We start from the raw sequence: 19519 nt of genomic DNA on the forward strand, positions 1-19519 counted from the left end.
CTCTCCAATACTGTTCACTGTCTTGGCAAGCCATAAGCGGAACTCCCAAGTACCTACCTGGTGTCGTCGTTCAAGGCGCACTTGCAAACTGTTCATGCGTAGATGGCCACCTTCCATGCCAATGTGCGAGGCATTTCGACCAGTTAACTACACTACCGGTGACGCGACTGAATTCGCGCAAAAACTCCATAGCTTGGCGTATGCCCCCCTCATCATCTGTAAAAACAGCGATGGCGTCTGCATACGCTAACAGTTTTACATCGGCTGCTTGTACATTGAATCCCTGAATGCTATTATTCTTGAGTATTTTCAAACAAAGGGATTCTATATAGATGCAAAATAAAAGAGGGCTGAGGGGGACGCCCTGGCGTACAGAACGCTGTACACTGTTGGGGTCCCTAAACATTTGTTAACAATCAATCTCGCCGTGCAGCTCCGGTACGCCAAAGCCACGTTCTCACGGACAACAGAACCGACATTCACATTGTCTAAAATGGCAAACAACAGTTCATGAGCAACACAGTCAAGTGGCTTTGCTAAGTCAATCTGCAGAAAGGCCACCCGAGCATTACTGTCATCACAGTATTCTAATACACTGCGCACTTTATGGATATTGGTGAAAATGAAGCTCTCTTTGATCCCACACATCTGATGAGGCCCAACTATGTCTCTACTCACGATCTGCAACCTTCGCCCTAGAACCTTCATAAAAATTTTGTACCTCACGTTTGTGAGCGCTCCTGGCCGGCATGCAGTCATCATCATCGTCATCAGCCTGACTATACCCACTGCAGGGCGAAGGCCTCTCCCATATTTATCCACTTAACCTGGTTCTGTGCTAGCTGCATCTACTTGACCCCTGCGAACTTCTTAACCTCATTCGCCCGCCTAACTTTCTGCCGCCCCCTGCTACGCTTTCCTTCCCTTGGAATCCAGTTTGTTACCCTAAGCGACCATCGGTAATCCTCTCTTCGCACTACATGTCCTGCCCATGCCCATTTCTACTTCTTAATTTCCACTAGAACGTCGGTAACTTAAATTATTTCTCTGACCCACTCTGCACGCTTCCTATCAGTAAACGTCAGGTTCTTCTTGTTCTTCACATTTTCCGCACCGCTCCAAGGTGCTCCTCGATTCGGCAGGCGACGTGCAGTTCACTCACAAACACACTATGAGACGTAGGACAACAAAATTGCAGTAAAAAAAACGAAAACTAACTTTATATAACAAGAACACGAAGTACTGGGTACAGAAAACTTATTCACATGAGGCAGTGACACATCACACTTTACAAAAGAGACTGGGAGAAAGGCCAACTGCAAACTGAGCGCATCGCTCTTTTTACGACTTCTCAGTCAGTGCCTGCCTGCTACGCTGTCTTCTCCATGTGAGAATCAAAACAGAATCAGAACCAGAACCGCCGATGCCTGCGCAGAGCGCTCTTAAATAGCCAGCGCAGAAGCTAATAGGCGCGGAGGAGGATCGGAAAACAGGTTAGCGCTGTCAAAGCTATGGCTCCCACCCTCGGCCCTCTGGAGAGGTCTCTAATTTACTCGAGCATGGTCAGCACGCACGGCCCTTCGCGCGAAGCGAGGAGGAGGGCCGGGACCGTGCGGGGGAGTGCACGCGTGACTCCGCCCATGAGGACGAGGGCGAGGAGGCGCAGCGCGGTGGCCGAGATTAAGTAATCGGTCGCGTCGCGTTATCGAAGCTTGTAGAACATTCCATCGCAGTTTTCTGCGGCGCGCGCGCCGAAACATTAAAGACAGGGCCACCGCGGCCTTAACTATCTCGTAATGTTACCCCTATCATTTTTCCTTCCATAGCCCTCGGGGTTGTCCTCAACTTAAGTAGAACTCTTTTGGTTAGCCTCCGCCTTTCAGCCCCATAGGTGAGTACAGGTAAGATGCAACTGTTATATACTTTCCTCTTTAGCGATACCGGTAAGCTTCCAGTAATAATCTATGGGTACTTCCTAAATGCGCTCCATCCCAATCTTATTCTTCTTATTTCATTTTCATGGTCCGGATTTGCGGTTACTACCTGTCCTATGTAGACATATTCGCCTACTACTTCCAGTACTTCGCTACCTAATGTAAACTGCTGTTCCTTCCTGAGGCTGTTGAACATTACCTTAGTCTTCTGCATATTGATTTTCAAGCCTACCTTTCTACTTCTCCTGTCTAGGTCATCAATCATTATTTGCACTCCATCCCCCGAGTTGCTTAGCAAGGCAATGTCATCAGCAAATCGCAGATTATTGAGGTATTCTCCATCTACCCCTACCCCTAACTGCTCTCATTCCAAGTGTTTGAATACTTCCTCTAAGCAAGCTGTGAACAGTACTGGGGAGATGGTGTATCCTTGCCTAACACCTTTCTTTATGGGAATTTAGTTACTGTCCTTATGCAGAACTATGGTTGCTGTGCAGCCACTATATATATCTTCCAGCACTTTCACGTACGGCTCGTCTACCCCCTGATGAATGCTATGTATAAGGGCTGGTTATATTCCGAGCATTTTTCTATCACCTGGTTGGTGGTATGGATATGATCGATAGTAGAGTAACGTTTCCGAAAACCTACTTGATCTTTTGCTTGATTGCAGTCTAAGATTGTCCTGATTTTATTAGCGATTACCTTAGTAAATACTTTATACGTAACAGACAGTAAACTGATTGGTTTGTAATTTTTAAGATCCTTAGAGTCCCCTTTCTTATGAATGAGGATAATGTTTGCATGCTTTGATTCCGGCACCGTCGATGACACCAGGACTTAACTTAATTATTTTATTTGTTTTCGGAATGAGAACAGTGTGGGACGACCCATATGACGGAGGAAGAGCCTTTTCTTTGAAGGCTTCGTTAAAGATTACGGTTAGGACAGGGGCTATTTCGTGTTTAAGTACTTTATAAAAAGTCGCACTGAACCCGTCCGGTCCAGGGAATTTACCGGGGTACAATTTATCAATTGCGTGCTCCACCTCCGTTTCTGTTATATCCAGTTTTAATCTTTTTTTTTTTTGTTTCGTCGTCGAGACGCGCTAGCTCAGCTAGAAACTCGTTCTTAAATGTAATAACATCTACCGGGTGCGATGCGAAGAGCGCCTGGTAATGTTCGAAAAACGCTGTTTTGATACGATTGATGTCTGCTGATAATACCCTCCCCATTCTATATCTTCGATGTGATTCCTTTCAGCACAGGCTTTTTCTAAACCGAGCGCTCTTTTCGTTGGCACTTTTCCTGCAGGTATGTCTTCGGCCCTTGCCTAACCAGCGCACCCCGGTAACGTTGTTCCTCAATTAGTTCTAGCTTTTGTTTGGTTTTCCTTATGTCCTCCATCCATTCACCCGGTACTCGGCTTTCCTGTTTTACCCTTTTTTGAAGGAGTGTCCTTAACTGCACTTCATTTTGTTTCTCTTCGTGACTTATAGTAGCAGATCTTTCAATTGCTTTTAATTTAACGGCTTCTTTATAGAGATCCCACTGCTACCAAACCTTCGTGTTTTTTCATTGATCTATTTTTGCTATTCTGTTACTGCTCGACTGCAAAATGCATCCTCTAGTAGCTTGTTGTTTAACTTCCACATTTCCCACGAAAACCCATTCCCACGCTTAACAATGCCTACGCAGCATTAAACCATACAATGGTCTAAAAACGACACCGGTACTACTTCATACCTGCTGCATTGTGGTACGGTATCGACGGCGGCATAGATGCGATCTAACCGTGTATGGCTTGAGCCCTGGAATCGCGTATACTTTACTGGGCGTTCTCCCTCTAGACACTCTGCAACGTCTTCCAGGTTATAGACGTCAATTATTCTTAACAGCACTTAAGTGCTCCTGGCACGGAAAGCGCGACTGCTTGTCTTGTCAAGCGCGTTTAGAACACCACTTGTAATCCCCCATAACTATAAGCCGTCTCTCAGTCCGAAGCGCTCTTCGATATTTTTAAAGAACATGGCACGGTCATAAACCACATTGGGTGCATACACGCACACAACTCGCCACTCAATGCGTTTAGCAAAAACTCGTGGTAAGCACATCGTCCCGTCACGCACGAATGATGCGCCTGCACCTCTAGCCCGGGCAGCAGCTTTATAAAAAGAACACAACCAGCCGACGTGCCAGCAGCGTGACTAACGGCAGCGAAAAACCTAGACGTGAAACGTCGCATCGTACTCTCGCTCTCTTCCTCACCGTCTACTTTCATTTCTTGCGCAGCCAATTTTACGTTCTGGTAAGGAAACACGGTAAGGGCGGCGGCTAACAATAGAAGTATCTTCTGTAATAAAGCGGTGCTGTGCAGAAGACGTTCGGCCCAAGGTCGGAGAAGTGACATCAAAGGAGGCTTGGTGTTTTCGAAGTAATTCCTGCAAAGCTTGGCGGTGAGTCGCAGGAAGGTCAGGATTGGTGGTGCCAAAGAGAACACAGAGAGAAGCATCGGAAGAAGCTGCTGGTGAGGAAGAGGGGGCGGTAAGGGTGGTGAGGGACACCGGGTGAATGTCCAGGGCCCAAGGAAAACATGTCCCTTTAGTCAGCACAATGGGCTCTGGGGAAGTGTTCGAAGCAGCGACAAGCGCTGTTCCATGCTCAAACCGAACACGACTTGGTGGTCGCGTGATTCCACGGGTTAGATGGCGATCAGAAGGCACGATTAGCCCATCTCTGTTATCAATGTCAGTAGAAGTAAGCGCGACAAGTTGTTCGCATCTAGGGGGCAACACTGAGTCAGTAGCGGCAAGCAGGCGATGACGGGGCTCGGGAAGTTCAGAAGACGGATCGCTCTCGTTCATGTAAATGACCCTGTCGCGACACGAAATGCTGGCTGATGCGGCAGACAGAAAATCCCAGCCTAAAATAATTGTGTAAGCGCACGGTGACATCACGGCAAATTGTACATGGTGGCGGACACCATCAACAAAAACTCGCACAGTAGACTTAGCAAAAGACCGAATTATTGCACCAATAGCTCCACGGCGTTCAGGTCCATCATAAGGCGTTTTCACTTTTCGCAAGCGGGAGTACAAGTCAGTGTGTATCACAGAAACAGCGGCGCCCGTGTCAACCAAAGCCTCAACAGATAATCCTTCAACCCGCCCTAAAATAATATTCCAGGGACGTTCCGGAGGATTTTTGGGATGGCCGAAGAGTGCAGTTTTCCCTCCTAAAACTGCAGTGGTCAGTTTTCCGATAGGCGGGGGGTCGTTAGTGAAGCTTAATGGAGAGGCGAGGTTGAGCGGCTAAAAGGCGAAGGAGAACGGCGTCTTGAAGGCCTGTAACCAGCAGGCGGAGCGGGGCTTTCTGGCAGGGGTGATGAACGTCGGGGATAATCAGGGAATGAACGGTGGCTAGAGCCGGAAAAGCGGGGAGGGTAGTCTGCTTCAAATGAGTCTTAGCCGCGGCGTTCATTCTGGAGCCTGCGACGACAGAAGCGGGAAATATGGCCTCGGTACCCGCAGTAATAACAAACAGGGCGGGCTGGGCGCCAGTTGGGGTAGTATGTCGGCGCCGCGGCAGGTGGTGCCAATGCAGCGACATGAGCAGTGTTAGGCCCCGGTGGCATAGGCACTCCAACTGCAGGAGGCAAGGACGTGACATGGGCGTACATTGGTACCTGACAGATGGTAGGAGCGACCGATGTTTGGGGGGAATAGGTATTGAGGCCAGCTCTTCTTTGACAATGCTACGCAGGCCGGCACTTGAAGGATGTGGCTCAGATACAGGGCGGCACAAATTACCTTGAGCCGAGAGCTCTTCACGAATTAATCAGCGAATAAGCGCACGGAGGTCAGCGTCGGCAGCGAAACGGAATGAAGTGGGCTCAGGCTGCAGGCGTATTGACTGTAGTTCGTCAAGGCGTTGACAAGTCGATATGATGGCGTCGATTGTGGTAGGGTTCTGCACGGCCAGGGCGTTATAGGCGAGTGGCCCAATACCTTTAAGGACGTGCCGAACCCGCTCGGCCTCTGGCATGGTGTCATTTATTCGCCGACAAAGTGCAAGGACATCTTCAATATAAGAGGTATAGGTCTCATTGGACCGCTGAAGTCGGGCTTCTAGCTTCTTCTTGGCGGACTCCGTGCGAACAGTAGGAGCGCAGAAAATCTGGCGTAACTTTTGTTTAAAGGTAGCCCAGTCCGGAATCGTCGATTCATGATTTAGGAAGCACGTTTTGGCCACATCAGTCAAATAAAAGGACACATTAATTAGTTTAAGAGAATCGTCCCACCGGTTGAAAGCACTGACCCTGTCGTAGCTGTCGAGCCAGTCATCAGCGTCGTCGCCGCGGAGACCGGCGAACATCTGCAGGTCGCGCTGACGGCTACTGACAGCCCAAGTGGCAAGGGGAGCTGTAGTCGAGTTGGTAGAAGCCGGAATAGCGGAGTGGCCCTCTTGTGTCATGACGATGGTGGTCGGGGTCAAACGGCGGCCAGAACGAAGCTCCAGGTGGATGCAGGTGACGAAGCAGCGGGGAAATCAAGGCGCACCTCCACCATGTGTAAGGTAACGCGAAGGTCGTACTTAAGGGATCAGGCTGGATTGCAGACCTGAAGCCTTGGTCACACACTGCAGCCAAACACACTCTGCGATGATGATGGGTATCTACAAGAGGGCGCAGGATGAAGATGAAGCAGCACGTTCAGCCGTATGGAAGATGAAGCGCCACACAGTGCTCACAATATCTATATCGTAATCCATTAAAAGCCTGTGAAGCTGGCTTTCTTTCCTTTTATCTGCCAAACCTCTAAGATTTAGGGTGGCCCCTTTAAACGGAGATGTAGAAGCCGTTCTTGAATACAAGGAAGAGAACAAAAGCACGATGCTTACCTCCCGCGTCTCTCATGTCGCTAGACGTTGCCTTCGCCGCCGGTATCAACGGTGCTTGCCTCTTGTTATGAGGCGACTTGTGGCTGGAACGCTTGTCTGTCTCAGTATTGGTCCGCGAGCGCAGACTGAAACGCCGTGCTTGAGGCGCCTTCGCCGGTGGTTCTTCGGCACTGTGCTCTGCCACCATATCGTCGTCAGTCTTGGTCTCGGCACGCTGACCCTTCGCAGCGGTGATGACAGTCGCGCGGGCGTCTCTCTCCTCGCGGTCGTCGCTGGCATCCTTTGGGTCGACATCCAAAGACTCCGATAAGCTCGCCTAATCTTCTGTCTTGGCCTGATCCGTCGATGATGGGTCACTGAATGGTGTCCCTCTTCCTGGTGCGATAGCAATGGCGATGTTGCTGCTCGAACCCGCTGCCTCAAACGCCGCCTCTGGCGGTTTATCCGCGTTTTCAGCTCTCCTTGCTGCTTCTTCCGCCTCAACGACATCCATAAGCTCCACAGAATCGCTCCCCGCCGGGCGCAGTACGTTTCCGCTTGTCCATAGCGCCGGCACTTGAAGCACCTGGGCACCTTACAGTCACGGCGAACGTGGCCTGTGCCACCGCAACGCAGGCACTGCATAGGCCGCCCGGGCTCCACCACGGTTGCCAACTCGCCATCCACTCGAACCTGATGGGGTAGGTCATCCACCTTCATACCTGACTTCAGGTTTAGCAGCACAGTCCTCGTAGTGGATCATATCTCTTTCATGCCAGCAACGCGCAAACGTTCTCGGCTCACCTCGGTGACGGCGCCAAAAGTCGCGAAAGTGGTGCGGATGTCCTCGTCGAGACTACCGTGCAGCATCCAATTCAGGCGCAGTTTAACTTGCTGTTCTTCTCGGTTAACGATGTTATATGCGGGATGCATATACTCTCCGCAGTGCACACACTGTGGAGAGGTAGCTAACCTCTACCATATGGTGTGGGCATGCCAATTTAATCCCTTAGTTGACCCCATTCCCAACCCCTCGGAGGAGCAGTGGGAGGCTATTCTGCTCAGCGATGATCCTGACCGTCAGCACTGGCTGGTGGGGAGGGCCAGCGCAGCAGCAGCAGCCAATGGACTACCGGACTAGGCGGCCCACCCACATGTTCTGAGAATACTGAATAAATAAAGATGTTTTCAATCAATCAATCAATCTCGGTTAACGACGATGCAGCGGCGTCCCTTGACCTCGATCTCTTTAGAACAGCCAGTTTCTTTGCCGCTTCCGCGCTTCTGAAGGTCACAGCCCACACATGATTACGCTCCCAGCGACACGGCGTCGGGGAGCACAGCAACATTCGCCAGGGTGTCCCTGAAGTCTTCGACCCTGTAGTGCCTAACAGGCACGTCACCGTGCAAAAAAAAAAACCGTGTCCAAACCAACACGTCCGGTGGGCAGGATAGGCACAACTATCTAATATTCCTTGTCTTCTCCACTGTGAACCTGTTACCCCGGCCAGACACGGCCGCTATCGCCGCTCCTTGAGAGCTCATGGTTCTGCGTCCGCACCAAACGGTAGCCGGAAGTGGAATGCACTTCCACTACGCCAGCTAGATGGCTTAAAATGGACAAAGGCGCGTCTATTGATTGCGGTGTTGTCTCAGAAATATCCCTTAGAGAAGTGTATTTGGGCGTATAATAATAATTATGAGCATGCAAATTACAGAATTACAGACCACGCAGTTGAGCGAGTGGCAAATTACTTTTCCGCTCTACTTCCTCTTCGCTTGGCGTGCACGTAGCGCCATCATGCGTGTGGCGCATGGAATAAGATAGCGCATGGCCTCTGAGATCTTCATCGTGCCGGCTCGGATCGGCAACGATGTTGCCGACGAACTACGATTGCAACTTGAGGCCCGCGCGTTTCGGCAAGGTGGCTGGCAGCGCTTCTACGTCCCAGAAGGATTAATAAATAAAAATGAGTATAGCAAGTTGCTCTATGTAGAAATTCGAAACAGAGCCTCCCTTCTCAGTGCACGCCTCAGCCGCATTGTAAGCGAAAGAACGCTTGTACGCGCGAACTGGAGCTGAAAGGTTCTCTCGCAGAGACCGCTAGGCGAAGCGATGACGTCACCTCTATGGTATGAAGCATCGGCGAACCGCGCTCAACAGCAACAAGCCATCTGCCTGGCGACTGAGGCCGTGAAGCAACAATGTGTCTTCACCAGACCTTAGTTTGCGAAGCTCCTCAGTAGGGCTCCCTTAGGCCTGCGTGCCGGGGGGTCCAAAAAGGAGTCTCATTTCGGCAAAAAAAGAAACGTTTTCATGATGTTGATGATGATGATGATGATGAAGCGTCGGAAGATGAGCTCGCCCTTGGAGACGTGTAATGAAAGCAGTTGAGTCTACCAGTGCCGGGCGACTACGGTGTCTCTTGTGCTATCGCGTTCCATTCTTAAAGGCGAAGCTTAAGCGTCCTCCAACTTTTTTCTTTTCCTCCTTCCTACAGCCACAACAACATCAACAACGTGCTCGTTGGTCGCCGAATTATGAATCCCAGGTGCAGCCGTCAACGTTCAATTGAAAGGTGGCGAAGAAACACCTAGATAAAGCCGCAAACAGCGGCTAGAGTAACCTCGAACATTGCAGAAACACACGCGGGTGTCCAGAATCTTCGAGACACATCTCGACGGATCTTGCGCGTTAAGAAACTGATAATGGTGCGTGTCGTGACATCTAGCATGAAAAAAGAATACAGAAACGGTCCACGTGCTTGAATCACAGTGCTAGTGGTAAGACGCCCGACTACTGTGCCGGAGTTCCCGGGTTCGAACCGGACCACGGCGGCTGCGTTTCGATGGAGGCGAAACGAAGTGGCGTCCGTGTGCTGTGCGATGTCAGAACACGTTAAAGATCCCTACGTAGTCCAAATTACTCCGCAGCCGTCCACTATAGACCGATTTTCTCTCTCAATTAACGTTTACTCCCACCTTCCTCTCTTCCCTTACGGCGCGGTTCAGGCGTTTACAGAGCAAGTGTGACAGATACCGGCCTTTCCTGTGAACCAATTGAAAAAAAAAGAAAGGCCGCATGCCGGCGGCTGCAGTAAAAGCACAAATAAAAAATCTCAATGGTTCGCGGCTATATATATATATATATATATATATATATATATATATATATACATAACGAGAGAGAGAGAGTGAAGTGTACGCTTCATTTAAAGAAACATTTTATTGGACTCGACGTTTCGACCAGAAGCTGATTGATTTATAGGAAGAGAAAGGCACGGTAACTGTCTCACTTGTTTTCTGTGGACACCTCAACAACCCCGTAAGGGAAGGGAGGAAGGTGGGAGTGAAATAATTTCGACCACCTGGGGATCTTTAACGTGCGCTTAGGCTTAGCAAAGCTGCTAAGCCTAAGGCTTGGCGACGACGCCGGGCCACTGATGCGGCACTAGGCACGGCAGTCATGAGTCTTCTACGGGGGCTACGATCCAGAAAGCATGCAAGTAGTGGAGCTACAGGCTGCGAAGAAGCCACTCTTCGATGAAGCCACTGATTGTGCTATTCGGAAGGAATTAGAAGAGCAAGAGCGAGCGTCTGCGAGGCACGCGAGCTCAGAACGGCAGGAACGCTTGCGCAGTGGAGAAGCTGCTGACGGCCATGACCCCACTTCGGCGCCAAACAAACCGCTTCAACCGAAGCGTTGGAAACCAGAGGTGGTGCCCAAGTTCGGCACTGAAGACTCTGTTGTCATGAAACCCAGAGGAATGCTCAATTTGCCAAATTTCAAGGGTACTAATCAGATAGCAGAAGCTATATATGCTGCTGCCGGCATCGAACGCAAATCACAGGCGCTTGCAACATGGCCGGCCTGGGGTATAATCACGGTTGGAATTTGAAACGCAGAGCTTATTTGGTAAGTCCTCGCGGTCAAGAATCTGCACATTGCGGCTAATTGCAAGCGGTGCATATCTACCTCAAGATGCCCGAAAATACGTGTCGTGGAGTAATTCAATTGGCTCCGAAAGTGTCAGGAGCAGATATTGCTCAAGCTATTTACTCGCCAGGCACTCCCGTGGTAGGCGTGAGGAAATTAGGAAAGTCGAACGCAGCGGTGATTATGTTCGAAGGCCGTACAGCAACGTTCAACGTGTTCTACTGGGGGGACCTGTGCCCGTCCGTCTATACTGGAAGACAACACCAGCTTGTACCCGCTGCGGACAGTGGGGTATAGGGTGGATGTTTGCCCTAATCCACGAGAAACTCTGTGCCGGGCTTGCGGAAACATCACTCGAGAGGGTCACGAGTGCAAGCCCCGATGCCTAGTCTGCGGGGATGCCCATTTCACGAGCCTCGCAGACTGCACCTGAAAATATAGGAATCGTCCCGGAGCCGGGCGGAAGCCTGGTGGTGAGCACTACAGGCATCAGCGTCAATCCAGAGATGACCAGAGAAATTCAGGGCTTGGACCGCAACCGCGGAAGAAGCAGGGGCCTGAAGGAAGTGGTCGCCCAGGTGACAAGAGGCTTGGAGGAGCCGAGTCGGAGAAAACCACGGGCAGCAAGGTGAGCTGAGCACGGGTTGTCACTACCCCGCCTCCCACGTTGGCTGTTGAAACAATTCAGGAGGTAAATAGCATACTAAAACAGGAGCTAGCGAAATATAAAAGTCAGGAACAGATGGCATCGGTAGAGGGTGAATTCATGCCAGAATTCTCCTTGCAAATCTGCAATTAAGGAGGATGCTCCCCTTCCTTCTACTGAGCAGGCACTAACTCTTGTCCCTCAGGGTGCGAAAAAGGAAAAGGAGGGAAACAGTAACGTAGTGGCGCCGGAGACCGATAAGAGGGCCGGTGCCACAGAGAAAGAAGCCGGGATTGAAGCGGTTGTCGAGCGATGTTTGTAGAACGACCTTCCGCATTTGGAAGCTCGTATAATGCAGAATATACAGACGAGCCTCGCGGGAACTCTTCAAACTATTATGGAGAAAAAGTTCAGGCAGCTATTGAGAGGAGCATTCAAGCAGCGGTCGAGCGGGTCTTACAGGGGATCTTGGAGCTCCGTCTAATTAAGCTACAAGCCTTTGAAATCAGAATTGATCGAAAACCACAGGAGCTTGCTGAATGTACGCGTGCGAAGGTTCTAAATTTAACTTGCCGGGTGGGTAATCGGCAGCTTGGAGCTGATGATTTACCCGACACCGGAGGGGCGCACGAAGCGCGACTTCCTTTAGCGTTGCACATGACCCGCCCTCCTAAGTTGGTGATTCTACAGTAGAACTGCAGAGGGTTTAGAAGGAAGGGAATGTGAATATGGAAGCCAAACTCAGACCATACAGCACGCATCAAAACAACTCATGCACTTGCATTTTGGTGCATAGGGATTGCACGTCTGTGACAATCGATCTGGAGTTAGTAACTGAGGTGGAACATTCATTTGTTCAGCTGTTACCGAACGTACGTACTAGCAGAAGTGCGTATGTGTTGAACATATATAGTCGACCGAAGAACAGGGGGGCGTCTTTTGATGAAATTTTCCAAAAGGCAGCGCAATTGCTAAAAAGTGCATCTCTCATATAGCTTCTGGGGGGGTTATAGTAAGGAGGATATTAAAGGCAGGAAACTCGCTGCAGCCATTTCGGACCTAGCATTGACGATTCTTACTGACCGGCAGCATCCCATGAGGATCGGCAACAGTGTCTCGAGAGATACGTGTCCAGACCTCTCTTGATTAAGGGAGCTAGAACCTATGATTGGTACAACACACAGGAAACCTTGGGGAGTGACCACTGCATTCTCAAGATCTGCGTCGACTACACTAAGCATCGCAAACCGAGCGGGCACGCCCGGCTCACGGACTGGTCGTTGTTCCGAAAGGCGGAAGACTGTACGCTTAACGCGCCTTGAAAAGTACGAGGAGTGGGCAGAGTCATTGCTGGGAGTCAGGGACCGCTTTACATGTACGCTTAAGACCTCAGAAAACATTCCGTCCACTGACAACTACCTACTACATCTATGGGAGGCCAGAAGAAGTCTCACACGGCGGTGGAAAAAGCAAGAACTTAACCGCAAGCTGAAGATCAAGATCGCACAATTAACATTGCAAGCAGAAGAGTATGGACGGACCCTAGCCAAAAATACCTGGTTGGCTAAATGCGACTCTTGCAAGGACACCTTAGCACCAAGGCGCCTTGGAGTCTTCTTAGATGTTTGATAGAGCCTTCCAAGTCCCGTGGGGATCAGCAACGTAACCTCAAGAGAGCCCTGCATGGCTTCGCAGGCACGGACCACGGTTGTAGCCCTCACCAGCAGGGCAAGTACCTATGTGAAATGAAAGACAACGAGCCAATAAGAGATTATGAGGGCATGGAGAATCCAGACCTGGATCGAGAGTTCGATGTTGAGGAAATACAGGCGGCGCTTATGGCCATGAGGAGGGGCACGGCACCAGTGAACGACAGGGTGACGGTGGGATTGCTTGTCAATCTCAATCGGCAAGCGCTTCAACATCTCACGCAGTACATCAACGAATGTTTGAAGAGTGAACAGTTACCCGACGCGTGGAAGACGGCTGGTGTCAGCTTTATTCCCAAACCTGGAAAGTGATGAAGAAAACGGTACAAATGCGACTTTTGATGTATATAGAAGACCAAGATAATGTGCCTCACACGATGTTTGAGTTTAAAGCACACTTGTCAACCCAGAACGTGTTAGTGCAGCTGAAGATGGAGGTTATCAATCCCCCGTGCAACAGTAGGGTCATACTTGCGCTGGATCTTAAGGGCGCTTTCGACAACGTAAGCACCCCAAGATTCTGGAATGCCTACAGGGTACTCACTGCAGAAAAGGTACCTTTAATTACATCAAGTCTTCCTTGCAATATAGGTAAGCACACATCAAGATTGGCGACACAAGGTCCGAGCCGATACCCATGGGCCTCAGGGAGCGGTCCTTTCTCCACTGCTCGTCAACGTTGCCCTCATCCACCTGCCAGAACAACTTAATGCCATAAAGGGAATCCGCCATGCCCTCTAAGCGCATGGCATAACCACATGGAAACCGGAGGGCAGCTTGGGACAGATGGAGGAGGCTACTACGGTTCAAAAGTATGCAGAAGGACGCTGTTCCCCGCACAAGTCGGAGCTCCTCGTCCTGCGCAGGAAGGGAAGGGGATACAGCACCGCTGGAAATCTCGGTCCATGATACACGTATTCCCGAGGTGGAAACAATACGGGTTTTGGGGATGCTTATTAAGAAGGGCAATAAACGCAGCAGCGATCACCAAGCTCCGAATGGTGTGAGAACAGGTCATTTGTATGCTATCTCGGATCACAACCAAGAACGTTATGCAAGAAGATGCCCTTAGGCTAATACAGGTCTTTATCATCTGCAGGATAGTGTACGTGGCCCCGTACCTTCGTGTGCGGAAAACCGATCTAAGCCACCTAGACGAACTGCTTTTAAGAAGGCACTCGGGTTACCGATGAAACCATCCACGCAGCGTCTGAGACAGCTGGGGGGCACACAATACGGCTGATGAACTGATTTACGCCCATCTTACAAGCCAGGTAATGCGACTGGCCATAACCAAGACTGCTCGCAGGGTCTTACAAAATTTGAACATTTGCTTTCCACGACAAGTGGCTGGGAGACAAGATATACCTAAAGAGCGGAAGAGTAAATTCCTTACGCTTCCGCTCCCCAAAAACATGCACCCGGAGCATCATCATGCTAGACGAGTGGCGAGAAGCAAGAAGATGAACGAATCTTGTTCAAGAGAAGAAGGAGCCTACTTCGTGGACGCTGCCGGTCCTGTAGCGGGGATATCAACAATATCAGTGGTGCACCAAGTGCAGGTCGTGGACGGGCTTTCGGTTATTAACGGGGATACGCAGGCTATGTAGGAAGTGGCTGTAGCCCTGGCAGCAACGCACTCCGCATCGAAATACTAGTTAGATTCCCAGACAGCTTACAGAAACTATATGCGTTGCATTATCACGCCGCTATCCTGCAAAATTCTGAGTTAATGTAGGACTTCAGCTGCACGGAAGGAGATAATATGGGTACCAAGTCATCAGGGAGTTGAAGGAAACGAGCGCGCACAAGCTTCGGCCCGAGCTTTTCTTCCCCGGAGTCCTTCTACGTCCTCCCTTGCTGATTTACGTCCTCCCTTGCTCCCTCTTTCCGCTAACAACATATTCAGAGATATTACAGCATTTGCGCCTTGAAAGGCAGACATTACCGAGGCCCGCTAAGGGTCTTAGTAAATCAGAAGAATGTCATCTTCGAAGGTTACTATGTCATTTAATAATCCAGCAACACTTCACGCCATTGAGCCCGAGTCCTTTTCGGCGCAGTGCAAATTTTATGAACAGAAGGCAAACTTATATCATATGGTATGGGCTTGCCAACAAAATACTAGTATTGACATAATAAATCAGCCAGCGTGGGAAGGCTGGGAGGCGGCGCGGTCCAGCTTGAACCTCGAGGATTAACGAGCCCTCGTCGAAAGAGGACGGGCAGTGGCTTTTATCAGTGGTGTCCCGGACTAGGAACCCAACAGCCTTTCCTTAATCTAAGCCAAATAAACGTTTTCATCATCAACATCATCATCGGCTGGCAAGGGGAAAGGAGGAAAAGAGCCGACAAAGTTGACACATGCCGTTTACGCCACGAAATTTTCCTGGTGAGGCTGGTGCGGTGACGACACAAAGCAATCGTTTGGCTTCAGGGTCGCACGTTTTACAACGGGCTGCCAACTGTCTGTCTACGGGTATGCTACAGACTTTTTTAGCGTGCTCTTGCAGCCGGAAGTTCTGGCATCGACCAGGATGGCATATATATAGTGCCTACCACAAGAAAAGGGAATTTTCTAAACGACCCCCTCTGGCAGGGCAGCGTCTCGGCATTTGACAATGCACGCCTGTTTTCGACCGCGCGTAGGACAACATAACCTATGCAGGCTGGTGAGGTTCTTTGGCACGGCGTACAAGACTTTGATGCCAGATCGTTACACCTTCTTAAGATCGTAAGAGAACCCATGCATGAACGTAGAGAACGACAGTTATATTCTTTTCTCGTCTTTCTTTTTCTTTTCTCTTATTTTCTGCTCTCTGCACGTCACTCATGCCAGCCTCAGATTTCCATTTACGATGCAGGCCCTCGTCAATGGAAACGATGGGGTAACCTGTCGCCTACAATCGAGCTTGGGCAAACACGCATTAATAGAGGCTAAAATACACGAGACAATAGAGTCTCCAAAAACAAACGACTTGTGTAAAAAAAATGAGAACGGAGTCAATAAGAGCAAAGGTATCAAAATCACAAACATATGCAAAGGACTTTAAAATGCCGAGGTATTCCTGTTGCTTACAAAGGGCCTAACCTCAACGAGCTCCGAATAAATCACTTGAAATTGGTGCAATGCACGACCCAATCAAAACATTCTGCTTTTTAAGTGTTATTATCAAGGGCTACAAAACTAGTTGTCAGGACGAATTATAAAAACTAGAAACCTCTTAAACTCAAACAGCAGCCTTGAAAATCAACAGCGCCGTACTTGTAGATTGCAGCCTAAACACAGGACAATAAACTATCCTATGGTGGCAATCAATAAAACAAGTTCGTTACGTCGAGAGAAAAGGCAGTTAAGGCCTTGTCTAATGAACTGAGGAAGCCAAAAACAGCACCTGAATCTTTCGTCACAAACGAGTCATCCACGTCAAGCATTTTTAGCTGCAATTGAAAGAAGTCTGCGCCGCACTTCTGTTACGTACCACATTCTCAATCATTATGGGCAAAGGGCAGCTAGGCCCGCTACCAGTCCCTGCATCCAACACCAGCCTCTATACTTTACCTTGAACTCTGAAAGCTACCCAACATATATTCACCCTTTGCACGGCTTTCCTGTGCGAGGCCTGCGGCATTCAACGACACCCTGCTGAGCTCCCACCCGGTTCAGAAGAAGATCGCAACGGACGGGGCTGCTTGCTATAGGAACATGAACGTTAGTGTGCGTGCGCGTGCATATATTGCAAATACTATGAATAACACAACGAGACAACGTTCCGAAGAACAAATCTGATGACAATATCAAAAGCTCTTACGCGTTGCACGTCTTCTTCGTAGGCGACCAGGATGGTACGGAAGTGCTCGGCGTGGTCAGGCAGCTTGTAAACGTTGCTGCTGTAGATGGAGTTGGATGCGAAGCCAGTCATTATCAGGCACCTGTGTTTAAAGACATCCCGCATGCCCAAAATCAATGGCGAGACTACATATCCACAGCTGCTGAAAGCGTTTGGGATTACAGCCATTCGTAAGCTTTTTGTTGCCCACTTGTTTTATTTTTTGCTCGCTCCGAAACGCATAAAGCGATCCTTCCCTCGCCTTTCATGAGACCGCTACAACGTGCTAAGTGACAACTTATGGCCAATATATCTTGCCGCTAAAAACGTGGAGGAGTTGCCATTAATTACTGAAAGCCAGAAAGTATTCAAATCAAGGATACTTTTTTTCATACAGGAAGACCATTTCTCTTGATCCGCGTTGAATTTTTCTTGCCACGAATATAGCTGATAAGCGTATTGTTTTCCTGCCTATCGTCATCGTGGTGTTTTGAAGCGGAAGCTTCACTACGCTAGCCAGCTCGAGCATTCAGCGTCTGTGTCGACCTCTCCTTTCATGCGGGAGGGTAGTCAGCCTACCATGACATTTGAATTGACGTTACCCCTATGGCAGGAGCTGCCAACTCAGGTCGCTCCTTTCATATGGGATATTAGAATCAGCCTTTACATTCAAGTTACCTCTAGAACATGCAGGCACGTTCATTAAAGAGGGATTTTATGTGAGAGCTGGTAGCTTATGCTCTCGACGAGCTTATGCCCTTGAAGGCTGAGCTTGTGTCCCCAGTATTGTAGCGCCCTACACTGAGAGGGCGTGAAAGAAGAATAATGTAGCGGGCTTAAAAACATTCCCATTAAGGTTAGAGGGAACGTACAGCTAACGTTTTCTACCTGCCGATGTGAAGTTAACTTGTTCGCAAACCGCAAAAAAGGTTCTACACTGAAGATATGCCAGCCTTGTCGATATCGGTCAGTACCGGAACATTTCATGCGATGAGATTTTGGCACAACTCGTATTTTTGGATCACATGCACTTTTACTCACAGAGAGTTAAGAACGGAGTGCCCCGCAGGCTTACGCTTTGTTACACGGTTATTTTTTGCATGTCAAGCCCTCCTAAGAAAGCAGAACTCTCCTGCAGGCAACCAGAAATAAATGATTTCGCAAAGGACACGATACACACAAGGGCGTGAATGAATCCCTGGTGAAGCCCCTTCATTCTTGCACGAAGCACTATGGTCCGGTACAGGGGCGTTCAAAAGTTCTCACGTTCCACTACCTGCTTAACTACGACGCCTCCGAAACTCGCCATCCCTCTAGGGGGTGGGAGAAGGATTGTTCGTTATATCTACAGACCTTGGCATCTTAAAGGCTGCCTTGAATGCCTGATTATAAAGCCTTAATGTAGACGCTGCGACCTCGGAAATTTTGAACAAAAAGTGTGAATTAATAAATTACATAATTAGTCGTTTTGGAAAGAAATGAGCTGACTAAGCAAAAGCTAGAATGAAATTACAAAGGTTCACTGAGAGGCTATTTTTCCCTCTAGCTTGTTTTTGATGTTTTCTATTCTTTGATGGATGAAGTTCAAGACAACAAGAGTTGAAAGTCAAAACAGAGTAGTGTGCTCCTCGCAGGAAGCATCGCAATGTGGTGCATCTCCGTCCTCCTTGATTGTTGTTTCGCGTGTGTGTGTATCGCGGCTAATATCGTCACAACTCCATAAGCCAGCCGTATGGTCACTAATTGTTCTCTGTACGCGTGCGTTTTCAAATTTCACTTCTTCCTAAACAACAGTACATCATGAGGTAAGAACGACACAAGAAAGAGCGGTTTTTATAGTAGTAAAATAAATGCCGCATTGGCACACGGACGCGAGAACCAGCAACAAGAAGGACATGAGCCCTCTGAGCATGGCCAGGCGGACACGGTCATGGCCGGCTTGCTCCGGGTCTTCCAAGTCGACGGCGCTACCACGGGGCCGACAGAGGATCGCCAGCCCTCCGGGAACCAGATTGAGCAGCGCGATCACCACCGCCACCAACGTCAGCAGCGGATACGTGGCCAGCAACTGCACCATCGAAGTTGGTGAGAGCGTCAGCCCACTAATGTAGCGAAGGTCGTTTTTTATTAAACAGTGCTTTAATATTTGTTGGATACAGTTCATACACATCCGAATGGCAGCGTGCGACCACCAAAAGGCTGCAGAGTCGAAAATTAAAGTTTCTGCTGTAAGGCAGATTTTGATAAGGTCTGATATGATCTCTCCTATTCAACAATGACTCAGGATCGCCATCCAGAAACCGCGGTGGCGCCTACGTTGAAACTGGTTACGGAGACGAACCTTACAAAACACCTAAAGGAACATCCGCAATCGTAACGCGAACATTTGGGGATACAAGGAAAAGGTAAATATGGTGAACAATGCTGTAATGGCGGCTAGTTGGTTTTCCATCATCGTGTAGGCGCGCTGAACTAACTCGAGACAATTCACTAACACAAGACAAGACTGGTACGTGCGCGAACTTTCAACTGCTTATTACAAGTACTTCTCTCATTATATACACACACGGCCAACGAAACGGGAT

General features: G+C 49.3%; 1 pseudogene; it reads left to right on the top strand.

Annotated features, from left to right (window-relative positions):
- Window positions 1-9168: 9168 nt before the first annotated feature.
- Window positions 9169-11182, top strand: LOC146210068 (uncharacterized; annotated as a pseudogene).
- Window positions 11183-19519: the final 8337 nt, after the last annotated feature.

Source organism: Amblyomma maculatum, chromosome 1 (assembly GCF_055883805.1).
Source record: "Amblyomma maculatum isolate TAMU_Amacu chromosome 1, ASM5588380v1, whole genome shotgun sequence".
Lineage (NCBI taxonomy): Eukaryota > Metazoa > Arthropoda > Arachnida > Ixodida > Ixodidae > Amblyomma > Amblyomma maculatum.